The following is a 14,638-nucleotide window of genomic DNA, read 5'->3' on the forward strand; positions in this document are numbered from 1 at the left end:
AACACATACTCCCAAGGGAGTGGGACCACAACTTCCCCCAAGACACAATCTGACTCCATGCTTCTCACCTCACATATTCTCTCAGGCAATGTTTACACAGTATGGAGACAAATGAGTAAGAATGCTCAATTCACTATTGCTGAGAACAGTGAAAACCCTGAGACAGCTTAAAGGTCTATCAGTTAGGTGGTGACTAAGTAAATTATGGCACTTTCAAACAATGAAATGCTAAGTTATCAGGTAATTAAACAATTAAGGCAGAACTGTATTATATTGGTAGCATAAAAGAATAAAGCTGCAAAAAATGATGAGTAACTCCATTTTAAATTTCAGTTGTATGTGTATATACAATAGTTTTAAATACATACACAAAATAAATACACACATAAAAAGTGGAAGACATAGCACATAAATACAACTTTTAGGAACACCTCAGAGGAGTGGAATGAAGGTGAGAATTCTACATACTCTATACACTTCTGTATCATTTCAATATTTTATAGTTTGTTTTGTATTTTTTAAAAGGACTCATTAGCTTTTCTCCACAATCTATATATCTCAAGTCCTCTTGACTATTCATTCTAAGCCCAAAGCCTCATACTTTCTCTCTTTTTTTTTTCAAGCTTCATACTTTCAGTTCAACAACCTCTCCATAATTTCAGGCCTCACTGTTTCTTGCCTCCTCCCTTGTTTTTTGTCTTTATCACTGCCTTACCTAGTCAATCTTGATGCCAGCTCCCATAAAGTCTCTAACTAGAAGCCCTGTCTGTATAGCCACCAATGGCCCTTAGGTTCAAAGCTAAACTCCCTAGCATGGCCACCTTGTGGCACAAATCCGGAGGGCACATCTATAAGGAATTAAGTAATTGTGTAATATGATGACCCTGTGACTGTAATTCAACTTTCAAAGCTATTCTTAAGACTGCTCTACCTCCTGCCATTCCATCACCCACCCAACTAGCCATCCAAAGCTATTTCTGGTTCCTCAAATGTATGTACATGCTGATACCTCTGATTTTCCTGCCTAGCAAATGCCTTGTCATCCAAGATTCTGTTGTGACATTATTCCTTTATGAAGTCTTACCTACCTTCCCCAGGTAGGATTTATTATCTTCCCTGGATGACTGTGATGGTTTCTTCACCAGTGCATGCACGTGCACACAGACACACTCATACACATGCTGTTTATTAGACAAACCAGCTCAACTATTTCTCTCTTTAAAACTCCCAAATGACTCCCCTAAACACTCAAAATAAAATCCAAAGTTTTTACCATGCGTCTACAAGGCCCTGCAAAACCTGACCCTCACCTAACTAATCCAGTCATGCAAGTACCTTCCAGCCAGATTTCACTTCTGATCCACATACACTCAACATCAATCTCATTCTCCATCTCAGGGCCTCTGCACTGTCTTCCCCCATATACACTCCAGAAAATATGCTGTATTAAAGTAGGAACTATGTCCAGTTTGCCTATCTCTACATCTACGGTATCTGCAACAGTACTTACCCTCCAGCAGGCACTCAGGAAATGTTTAGTAACTTAACACTGAAACCACTACATGAGAATTTTTACTTTTGTCTGTCTACCCTAATCATCTGGGCTCCTTGGAACTAGGGCTAGGTATTATTTCTGTATCCCTAATACTAGTGCTTAGTTTGTACTCATAACTGTTTGCTGAATAAATGGCAAATGTGCTTCTGCTCAACTCAAACCTTCATGCCCTTTCCATTTGAATCAATGTACAGCAGTAATGTAGAAGTTGTACTCTTCTACAACTGAGCTTTAAAATTTAAATGCAGGACTCATAGAACTCAATATTAAATGACAGTCAATTAAAAAATGGGCAAAAAAGTTGATCTGATAACTTCATAAAGGAAAATATATGAATTGGAAATAAGTAAAGGAAGACATGATCAATAGGACTAGTCATCAGGGAAATGCAAATTAAAACCACAATGAGATACTATTACATACCCATCACAATGGCTAAAAGTAAAAAACCAACAATGCCAAATGTTGGCAAGGATGTGGAATTCTCATACACTGTTAGTGAAAGCATTAAATGTACCACTTTGACGATCCAACAGCTTATTAGAAAACCAAACATATACCTAATCCGAGAGCAATTACACTCTAGAGTTTTATCCAAATGAAATAAAAAGATTATGTCCACAAAAATATTTGTACGTGAATGTTCATGGCAGATTTATTCACAACAGCCCAAAATCTGAAACAGCCCAAGTGTCCATCAATATGAGAATGGATAGACAAACTGTAATATGTTAGTATATATAATAGAAAACTACTCTACGAAAAAATAAACTATTAATATCTACAACACTGGATGAATCTGAAGCATAAAATACATAGTTACACTTATGAAGTTTTAGAGTAGGTAAAAGTAATCTAAGGTGAAAAAATTCAGAACAATGGTTGTTCTTCCTCTGTCCCCCAGGGGAAGGGCAGGTATTAGCTGAGAAGAGACAGAAAAGAACTCTAGGGAGAACATAAAAGTCCTTTACTTAGACAGGAGTGTGAGTCACAGGTGAATCTGTCACTTTTGTCTAATCATACACTTAAGGTATATAAATCTTATTGTATGCAAATTTTATCAACCTCCCCCTCCCCCAAACCGATAAACAAATATTGAACACAATATAAGGCACACTGAAATGTTTATGGGTGAAATGTGCTGATGCTCACAACTTCTTTGAAATGCACCCAAAATTAAAATGGTTTGATGAATGGACAGATGTGGTAAAATAAATATAGGAAAATTTAAATTGTAGAATCTAAATCGTGGATATATGGGAATTTACTGTATAATTTTTTTCAACATTTCGGTATGTTAAAAGTTTTCATAATAAAATGTTGGGGTAAAATTTTAATGGAGGACTATAGGTTTATCCCTGATAAAGACATTTTATGAACTATAAGAGCATTAGCAGTAATTATCCATGGTGCTAAGACTACAGGCAATAACTGGAGCTGCTGCCTTTCCCTTCACTCCATAATTTCTCAAAGATCCCAGAAAGAAATGCTTTTGATCTGGGCCAAACACATGTAGAGGGCCAGGAGCTTCCTCCTGTGCTAGGCCTCAGTTTCTGGTAAACTAGAACATTCTTTTCTAATCTGTTATCATTTCTACCACTTTCTTCACAGCTGGTCTTATTCTCTTTTTTCAGCTTCTCTACCAAGACTAAAATCCCAACCAGAATGCTGTGGACCCATGTGTGCCTCAGTAGCACGTGGAGCTGGGTTCCTTTCTGAGTAGTCAGAGGTTCCTGGGTAACTAGTTTTGTTTTTTCACAAATCTGACTCTTACTTTATCATTGGAATTAGCATCTCTAATAAGTGAATTTTTATAATGCACGGTTTTCTATCCTTTGAGTCATATTTCCTTTAAATTATCTAATGCATGGGATTATTAAATCTCTCCCAAATCCTGTATTATCTCCTTTAAAATCTACTTCCAAGCCTACCTCTGGTTTGGAAGTCTTCTGTATTTTATAAAACTTTATTAAATATCACATTTAAGTGAGTCAATAAAGAGAAGACTTAGAAATTTTGCTGTCTATTTTTGTAAGAGAGATCTGGCTAATACTCGCCAGGTCTTTGTGCACTCTCTTCTAAATCAGTACATTCTGCCTGGATGTCTGTAAAAGTCTCCTAACTGATATCCCCATTTCCACTCTCAGTCCCCTCTGATCAGTTTTCCATGTTGAAGTCAGAAATCTTCTCCAACTCCAACCCAATAAAGCCCAGCTTCTCATAAGCCTATCAATATGTTTAACATTTACTAGCTTGTTACCTATTTCCCCTATGAGACTATAAATTCAACAGGGGAGGGACCAGATCAGTCTTGTTTCCATTCCAGCGACTCACACATAGCAGGTGCTTTATAAATAACTGCTGAAATAATGCTAAGAAAAAGGTGATAATTCAAGGATTCTCAGAAATAACCCAAATCTAGCCCTGGCCTGCTGCTAAAGCCATCAAGGGAGAAGTGAGCTTTCTAGGAACACCCAATGCAAAAGACTAGCTTGTTATGTCGATGTGCCCCCATAATCCACACCTTTCCATCTGGTGCTAGTTGGGAATTGCAAATGGAAACAACTAAGTATAGACAGAGCACCAACCTTTTCTGCTCTTGCTTTCTACCACTTGGAGACTATTTCCTTCACTCCCCTCTGTAGGTTGCTCTCCTCTGCATACTCCCATCACCAATCTTGTTGCTTCCCAAGCCTCATACCCTGACAGGGTACATTCCCCATTGTTCCTTAAGGAAGCTATACTCACTCTCATTTTTTTTTTAACTTAAAATTTACAAAATGTCAGAAATAAAAAGGGACTGAGTGATTATCTTATCCAAGTTCCTCAATCCAAGGCAGAGAGGGGAGATGTGATTTGGCTAAGGAGACACATATGGTTAAGTAAAATGAGGACTAGAACAAAAATATCCTGACTCCCACCTAGTCTAAAACTTTGGACTGTAGTTACACCCTTCTCTACTGAGAATCTTCCTTCTTATATTCAATAGCAATCTGATTTGGTGGGCAAGAGTATTCGTTCTGCAGTGAAGTGACTAGGCTCCAAGTACTGGCCTTATGCCTTTCTAGCCACAATGAGATACTATTAGACACCCACCAGAATGATGTCTTACCTATGTAATTTGGGCAAAACAATCACTAAGCCTCAGGTTCCTCAGGTGTAAAGTGCAGGATAATATCTATTTCCAGAGATTTATATAAATAATGTACACAAGGGGGAGGAGGTACAGCTCAAGCGGTAGAGTAAGTGCTTAGCATGCATGAGGTCCTGGGTCAATCCCCAGTATCTCCTCTAAAAAATAAAATAAACCTAATTACCTCCCCGTCAACACACAACACACACACACACACACAAACATATGCAAGGTGCTTACTACTTACTATTATTACCAGTACTATTATCATTATCCTTCAAGCCTAGGTCTCATATGCTCTTTTCATGATCTTTCTAGCATTCAACAGCTTCTCAGACTCCTATACTCAATCCACACAACTGTACCCTGTCCATGTTTCCAGCTCCTTGTCTGTTAACAAAATAAGCTTCTTTAGAAAAAATGGTTCTTCAGCAACTCCTCTGTCACATAGCACAGCCCTGAGCACACAATGTGAATTCAAAACACCTCAGAGAGGTTTGCAACAGCATGCTGGAGCATGCTTGTATGGTTTGCAAGACAGAATTGTAAAGGAATTTTGTAAGCAGGTGGCCTTGGTAAGTTTTAAACCACAGAAATTGAACAAATGTTAAAAATCAGGGATTCCCTTCTTCCAGCTAGTCAGTTTACCAGCATACATAGGGAATCCCACTATTTGCCAATAGAAACAAGTTTTTCAAAATTATTATATTATTTTCCTACCATGCAACAAAACCTTATTAACATTAATTCACTCATCATTTTCTCTGGCTTCTCCTCCCCTGCTTTAGGAGATTCTAACTCGGCTCTTCATAAATTCAAGAACAGATCTTTCCTCTTGGATCCAGTTGGATCCAATTCAATGCCAATTGAGCTGAGACCCATCAGTTCTCCATGCCCAGGAGTTACACTGCCTTCCTCCACTCCCAAAAGCATAACAAGGAAAGGCACCAGGTTTCAACCCCATTTCCAGGCTTCAAGGAGTAGTAGAGCACCCATATGGATGGCAGAATCACTCCTTCAACAAACCAAAGCCTACCTTGGCATGCTGGAGCAGCTCAGATCAGGGATCAAATCTTGAAAGCCAATCAGGAAATTCTCCATAGGCTCCCAATGGGCATAACATCACACATAGAATACTTTTCTCCCATAAGACTGAAAAGACAAATTACGCCCATCACCACCACTCTTCCTCCTTTCTCTGCCTCAAGGCACATGAAGAAGGTACACAGTATTTCTACCCCTGCTTTTCCCTCTATAACTCAGGGATTCCCCAATTTAAATCAGCAGCCTCAATGACAGTCCTCTTTGGTCATGAACCAAACCAAATATGCAAATCCTCATTAGAAAATTACACAGTCTTAACTCATATATAAGACTAAGAGCTCCTAACATTGTGTTTATAAACTAAAATTTTAACCAATAATTTCATTTAGATCCATATAATGCTAAGAAGTCTGGCTGCCATACAGTATTTGGTAATATAAAGCTTAAATATGTATGTTCACACAAAAAGTGAAAAATGGGAAAATATAGTACAGTAAATGGTCACAGGGTTTCCTACCTGCTATATTCTGTAAATGTCAAAAAGTTTGGAAGCTACTGATCCAACTCCAACATTCCCAAAAGACTTATCCAAAAATGGACTAATCTAATCTGTGTCCAACATTCTGAAGAGAAACTAGTTTGAGAAGAGAATCGGATCTGGGGAAGGAAGCAAACCAAGAAGGAACACATGGTCTCCAAGCAAGATAGAACTATATGGGAATAGAAGTTTCTCTCTTACTTACAACTATGTGCTTACACAACACGCCAACCTTCCTACTTCAAAACAAGCATTTGAAGCATTGGTACAAGGCTAGAGCCCCTTTCCCAGCAGGCTCAGGACCCATGACAAGAGTGTTGTCAGTGGCCTCCCCCAAAAGTCAGGGAGAGGCAGGAATCAGTTGAAGGAGGGAGGAGCTCTGCCTCTGGAGTCATGCAGGCAGACAATGTCTGAATAATCTCTGTCCACTCCTATCTATTAGTGAGAACTTGGGCAAGTTATTTTGCTTCTCTTTGCCTGGATTTCCTCATTGGTAAAGTGAGGATAATAATACCAACTTTAGGGTTATTGTGAAGATTAAATGAGGCCAACCATGGAAAGTGCCCCGTACCTGAGCCAGTGTAAATGTCCAACGTTTGTTAACTGCTCCTCTCTTCAGTGCTCCTAAATGGATCTTTTTGTGGTATCATTATCTACCTGCTGGCTCATGATACACCCAAGAGGAATACCTCCTGTCTACCTGCTCCATGGACCTAACTGGCAGGAAAATGGCAGCCCCCAAAAAGAGAAATGACGACCCTTCCCCCTTTTCTCTCCTAATGAAATTCTCAAGCTTAAGTGTGGAACTGCTATTATACACAGAAAAAGTGGTAGGGCAAGTAGCCAGACTACAATTTTGAGTTCCACTGGCCTTTCGTTTAAGGCTTAAATAGATTTCCAGAAAGAAATGAAATGGCTGGGTTCACAGAATCACTTAAGTTTAAAACTGGATATAATGATATTATCTAGCTCAATCCTATTTTGTCACTTAATCCCACTGAAGACAGAGAAAGGAAAGACTAGTTCTAGGACACACAGTAACTTGGATGAACCACAACTCGATTCCCTGAGGATATTATTTCCACCCATTTTACCAACAGCTCACACCTTATAATCCAGTTCAATCTGGAGTCCACTTGGCCACAGAAAGAACAGTGAAGTTCATGTGGCCTCTTCCCATGACCTACACCAACTAACCTTGCACACTAATGGAAAATAATTCTGCATCCATCACACATTCTCCCTATTTTTCTGCCAGGGCAGGAATGGAGAAATTGTGGGACTCCACATTTGTAAGATTTTATCAAAGGGATAAACTTTAAATAATAAGCATGAATACTGCAAATAAAGTAGAATTTGCCTCAGGGAAATACGAGTAATACCAAAATTTTCAAAGAACACCACTTCTGCCACCTGGAACCTGTCCTGCTGGAACCTATCTTTTTTAATCTACATCTTTTTAATGAGACAATTAAAAGGAAACCTGGAACCCTGGAAAAGAAAATTAACTACTGTTAAGGTAAGCTCCCTCAATGGAATAAATTCACTTGGGATACATGGACAATCTTAAGATAGGTTACTCTTCAAAATTTGTATGTTAGGGAATTTGAGAAATGAAGAAAGGGAAGATTTCAGCAATAAGAAAACTACATTACAGACATACAGTGACTTGCCCATGTGCCAATAAGGATGGGGTGCAGAACAGAGGGGAGAGACTCAAGTTCTGTGGCTCCTTCACAGCCACAGCAACTAACCTGGTGCAGGGTTAGTAATTTTACAGTATAAAACTGTCAGTTAATCTCCAGTGTGGCATATAGAAAAGGTAACTGAGGCAAGTTCTCCAAAAAAACTGCAAACACAGGAGAAGGGGGAAAGGTTAGGTGGACTGCAATAAAATTTGAACACCCAAAAGTAAAGAAACAGCTGAAAGAGGCAGAAATAAAAGAGAAATGATAAGGAATAATTATGTGCTGTCCAAAAGTGCAGCCCCTAACCACATGAGACTATTGAGCACTTGAAACTTAGTGCAAATTACAATGTGCTGTAAAATATACAGTGGATTTTGAAAACTTAGTACAAAAAAAAGTAAGATAAGCTCAATAATCTTATATTGAGTATATACTGAAACTGTAATATTTAAGATCCACTGGGTTACAATATTTTATTAAATTTCACATATTTCTTTTAACCTTTTAAATGTGGCTACTAGAAAATTTTAAATAACATCAAGTAATTCTTATTTCAATTGGACAGTGCTGTTTAACAAGTTCTCCAAAGATCATCATACATGTTAAGAGGAAATTTTCTGCTGATTTGTGAATTCAGAGTTGTTCTGTTCAATACAGTAGCCACTAACCACATGTAACTATTCAAGTTTAATTACCGTATTAGTGCAGATGAGAACATTTCCACTGGAGAAAATTCTACTAGACAGTGCTAGTCTAGAACAAGAACCAAGAGGTGGACATTTCATACAGAAAAGCTAAAACTTTATCAAATTGACCTAAAACTACAAAGAATGAATTTCAGGTAGACAACAATGCATGTAAGTGGTTAAACTGATGGAGAAATTCACTTCATTCTGGGGTGTTTGAGTGTCTTATTAAAGTATTTGTTTATAAAAAGTGGTTATCTGGCAGCTAGTCAAAGGTTATTAAAAAGATAAAAGTTTCTATCCCTCTGCTAGGCCAGGAAAGCCCTAGAACCAACCAACCCTTGCCTGCTTGCCCTGCTGACCACTCAGCTCAGTCATGCCACTCAGGCTGCCAGAACCCCAAGCTACGATGTTACGGGACAACTTTTAAGAGCTGACAGGATAAGCACAATTTTACATACTACCACTGTGCTCCCTGACACAATAATTTCGTTTTTACTAAACTAACATATTGTGTCCCCAAGAACCTTGGTTAGAGATCACACCTTCCTTCAGCTTATACCCAAGACCTTCCATTTTATTTGTTTCTGTCTGACCTTTTAACAACTGGCCAGGAAACTCTATCCAGTTCCTGTGGGATGTGAGTGTACCTTGTACATGTACAAGTACAACCAAGCACTTACTTGTGTCACTTAAGACTTTAATGCCTTGAAGAACAGGCATCTTATTTTACTTCCTTCTCTACCACAGTGTGTAAGTGCTAGGTGCAAAACACTGCTCAAAACATTTAAGTTTACATGGGTTACAGCTATGGCTAGGCTGTATATTCATGTGAAATTGTCTTAAAAGCTTGGAGGCAACAGACACTTCCAATTCCAACCTGTCAATTCAATGGTCTAGAAGCAAAGGTAATCAGCAGTATCTACTTCATTAAGAGTTGCATCAGTCTTTCCACCACTTAAGCCAGATTCACACACAGCAGAGAGATCCTAATGGGCCCACAGGACCACACCACAGAAAGGAGTTATGTATAAAGGACATGACACTCTCTGCATTGCGACCCAACATGTGGGGAAGTGTAGTGGCAGGTGGCATTAACTCACTTTCACATGGAACAAAAGAAAAAGAAATCCACAATAGCACCAGTTAACATGATTTAAGACCCCTCAAGCGGCTGACTTCTTTACCCTCCTTAAGACTTTCACACTCTGTGAGGATTAAGATGACTTGTTCAATGTGGTTGTTACATTTGATATACAGCACAAATGCATAAGTGACAAATCTTATTTCACTAATCAAGAGATGTGAGTGAACTCACACCCCTTCCCCATCCCAATTAGGAGTTTAGGGCTACAGAGACAGCAGTCGGGGGCTTCAGTTGAAGTAAAACTCATAGTTGTGTTTACCAGCAGGTTTACTATATAAAACAGGTAAAAAGGGAAAACTCACAGCATCCAGATAAAAAGGAAATGAACACCAAGGGGCAGCCTACAGCATAGCTCACTATACTATAATATTGGGATGTGTTATGCTTGTCAACATCTTTGTCCACACTGAATTATGTTCTCCTGCTGGTCATGGCTCTATTTCCCCCGAACAGTCACCTCCTCCTCTCAACATGAAATGGCAAGCCATCAGTTGGCTAGGGAAACTGACATGAAACCATTAAGTTACTGAAGTCAGAGTCCAGATGTCGGAAAGAATTAGGGTGCCAACTCTGACACTGTGCTGTGCTATTTAGCCACTTCTCTACAATTACTGTTTGCTTAGTCTCTATGACCTAATGATCAACATTTTCACTGGGGTGGGGGAGAGGGAGTGTAGTTTTAGTGTCCCTGGCACTCCTGACAGAATTCAAGGAATATGGTTAATGAGTACTACTTTCCTGCCCCCAGTTTCACAGTGCTGCTCTTCTGTCCCTGAGGCTGGAATGTTTACATCAGGTGGCTTTTTGCCCCTTCAGTAGTAGAGCAATATGTAGAAAAGCAGTACCACCTTAGTTGCTCGTTGCTATTGTTGATCCAGAAAAGCCATCTAGGACACTTGTGAAATCCTCTGGCACAAGGCACCAAGAATAAATCCAGCAATAGCACAGCAAAGAATTAAGATTTACATGAGCAGGCACCAATAAGAGATGAACTCGCCTATGTTGTTGAACAGAAGTTTCCCCAGAAAAGTCACTACAGCATCAGAGAACTGTGCCACCACCATGGTACACTCTTTCCAGAATATTTTACAGTAAGTCAATGTGATCTATCAGATTTTATACTAAAAAGACAAAACTGAAATCAAGCAATTGTTTAATCAAAAATGGATAGCCATAAGTTGAATTCTACCACGGCCCATAAAACCTCTACTTTTGGGGAGGGGGTAAAGAGAACAGTGGCGATGCACATAACTGATAGACTACTTCTTGCTGTAAAACAACAGAAAGCTGACAACAGTGAATTATAGAAGTTGAATGATCTCTCCTGAGCAAGAAAAGGAGACATATTAGCAACCAGTCCACCCCTTTCTTAAGATGGTAAAGGCGATTCTGGATGTCCTTAGGCTGCTCATTTCACTCTTCAATTTTTCAAATGCTTAGTCAAACAGTCATAATTTTAAGAACAGCTTAGCAACTACCTGGAATTAAGTATGTCTAGTCTACACCTCTCTAAAACAAGTTGGGTACTCAAACTCAAATACAGGCTAAAACTCTTTCATGATAAAGATAAAAGTCATAAACATTTTTCAAGAGTGTTGGTTAAAAGGAACAGCCCACTGATTTCTCTGCAACTCCAATCCAGATTTTTTTTTTTAAGATTCTGTGGAGTTTATGGAAACTATTTATTTGCTAATATTTTTCAGTAGAAGTTGAAGTGGAAGGGACAAAACCAGAGCATCACTGTCAGAAAGAAGCAGTTATTTTTGATTCCTCTTCCCTCTTCCCCACATCAAATACTTCACATACTAATGCAAAAACAAATGAGCAAACAAAAAAGAAAAACAAAGCTTTAGAGGTATGTCCACCTGACCATGTATACTGAAGATTTCTTTTCCCATTTCCTAAAGTAATCAGTTTTTAAAAGACAGTTCACAGTCCCCTTTTAGACTCCTTTTGTGAAAAGGAGCATCTGGTTTCAAGGTCTGAGTCCACATAACAAAGGAGCTTGCTAGCAAAAACACATAATAAAATAAACCTGAAAAAGTGGGTACCATACATGTGACCTAGAATCAAGATTCCTCCCTGCCATTTCAGGTATCATCTTCTTTCCACACTTCAGCATTAGCAGACAAGGATAAGCAACAATTGTTACCTCCAAGATCACCAAATCCACCTTTCCAAAGGCACAAATTTTTAGGAGTTAAAAAAAAAAAAAACCTGATAGTACAGCTCAGTAGAATACTCTAGTGCAGTTAAAGCATTAAAAGCATCAGCCTGTTTTATTTCGTGACAAGTTTATTGAACAGTATTCAAGACTTCATCTATATAAACAAAAACCTCTGCTGAATAAAGCCAAGGCAGTATTTGCTGGCAATGTTGGGCCATATTGGCAATGAGTCATTTTATTGTGTTTGGTTTCTAAAGTTTGGACTACTGTAGAACTGCCAGTAAAACAATTTAAATGTTTCCAAGAGTGGGAAATAATTTTTAAATGTTATCACTGCCAGAAATTCTTTCCAGAAGATTTGACTGGCAGCAATTTTACATTTTCTTTACTCATTTTAAAAGTGTTCTTGATGAGTGGATTTATTTTTTAAACACTTGACCCACACCTGTACACAATGACAGAATCCAAAAAAAAAAGGGACTTTGAGTTTGATTAAGGCTTTCATGTACCCTTCTTTTTATCCAAGGTATTTCCACCCAGAATGTATGTTTACTTATTTCCATACACAGCCCTAGATTCTCATCCAGTGGGTTAAGACTGACCTAATTACACTGAATGTTACTCTCTGAAATTCTGAATAAAAATCCTAATGAAATTTCCACCGTCAATGCTTTGACAACTTGCAGCACAAAGCTAGAAACGACATTTCACTTAGTGCACATTAAAAAAAAGCCACTAATAATTATACATCCAAACTATAGTGTAAACACAGAACACACCTCCAAATTTTGCTTGTGAACTAAATGTTTCACTCAAGTTCAGAAAAAGTTTACAAATTTGCTTATTTATAAAATACATTTTGTTGATTTTTCTAACCCTTTAAACTAAAAAAAGGGGCGGGAGGGTTCTAAATCTAATGGAAAAGATTCTCTTCCATTAATGTAAGGATCACCAAAATCAGGCAATAAAATTTACACATAAGACTGAAAATATGTGTTTACAAATGCACACAACTTTGAGCAAAGCTTTACAAATCCTTCATACCATACAAAGCAAATGAGAAAATAATGTAAATTCATTTTCACCCCACACCTAGTTCTTATGAGAAAATTGGCAGGAAGAGAGGTAGTTTCACAGAACATATTTTCAAGAATTAAAAAAAAACTCAAACTCCAATGCCCAGAACAAGATGAACAGTACGCTTAAAGTTAGCACTATGTTAATAAGTCTCAGATACACAAAAATCAAGTTCCAGAGGGCAAAGCATTTAATTACATTTCACAACAAGAGAAGTACTGTTGTGATCCAACCAAATATGAAACACAATTCTCTCCAATTTCTACACAAACCACTATTTTCTTAATTTATTTAATTTGATGAACAATGAAATCAAGTTTTCCTTTTCAGTATTTGTCTAAAATGTAGTAAATAACAAAGTAGTTGAAATAAAGTATATGAAATATTTAATAAGAATGTACGAACATATAATCAAAATAAATTGTGGAAAAAGATAAAAGACTTCATCTTCAAACAACCCATTTTTCTAAAATGAAAATAGTCAGCTTTCCAATGGGGAAAATAATCTGCAGTTGAAATAAGACTCCCAAGCAGCGCTGAAGTTTTCTGCACTCTGTCTTTGGAATGAGAAATGATTACTGAACAGAAAACTTAAATTGAACAGCATATACAAACATCATATTGCTTTTGTAGCTGAGGAGGCAATAGCTAGTGATCTGTCAAAGCGAATTTGTATTCGTGAATTACTAAAGGACCCACAACACAGCCATTTCTTCTTTTAAAGTCTAAATAAATCCTGTCCCTAAACAAAAAATTCCGTTCTGTCAATCCTCTAAGATTGTAGTGATGACAACACTTTCCAAATCTTATCACACAAATGAAACTGTTGCCACTCTTAACTCTAAATTACACGACGCTGTATTTCAGTGTTCCACTGAATTGCAACACCAAAAAGGCACTATTTAAATTTTAAAGTAGGAAATACTTTAAAAAGGCTGACCCCTTTTTAAGTACATTGATTTGTAGGAAATGTTGGGGATGTTTCAAACCAAGACAGAGGCCCATGTAAAAGACAAAATTTGTTTTTCATGATATCTCACCGATCTCCCATTCCATGTTTATAATATGTGACATATCTTTAGAGCATTTTAACTAAGAAGGAAAGTAACCAAAAGTAGAGCCTTTTGTGGCAGTGAGCAGGACGTTGTAAGGCAAATGTTCTCATGACAAGGACACTCACCAACCAGAACCCATGTGGTCCTTCTGCCTTAGTGTCCTGAATGTCAAAGAAAAGAGTATGAAAGGGCAAGGAGTCTCAATTCTCTCACCTCTGGCACTTGTACTCTGTATAAAGAATTTTTGTAAACAGGCTCCTGATCAAACAACTAGACCAAAAAGCCTCCAAGTAACAGGATTAAATGCGTTATCAATCTATGGACCAGCTTACAGATCTTTGATTCTGTAACACTATTGCTAACAAAGCTAAGAACTTCAACTTCAATTTTTAAAACCTAGATATAATAATGCTTTATGAATGGACCTTCTGTTTAGTTACAGGTCAAATTTTCACATAAATTTGGGACAGAAGTTGCCAGAATATTGCCAGAACTCATCTTGGGCAGGACTTCAAATCAAGTATCTTAAACAATGACTATTAAAGGTG

The 14,638-nt window shown here is 37.9% G+C and overlaps 1 protein-coding gene across 9 annotated transcripts in view; it reads right to left on the reverse strand.

The window, feature by feature from the left end:
* Window positions 1-14,638, reverse strand: part of LOC102533898 (copine-1) — a 33,910-nt gene that overhangs the window by 7,448 nt on the left and 11,824 nt on the right. The window lies entirely within an intron of this gene.

The sequence above is a fragment of the Vicugna pacos genome, chromosome 19 (genome assembly GCF_048564905.1).
Source record: "Vicugna pacos chromosome 19, VicPac4, whole genome shotgun sequence".
Taxonomy (NCBI): Eukaryota; Metazoa; Chordata; class Mammalia; order Artiodactyla; family Camelidae; genus Vicugna; species Vicugna pacos.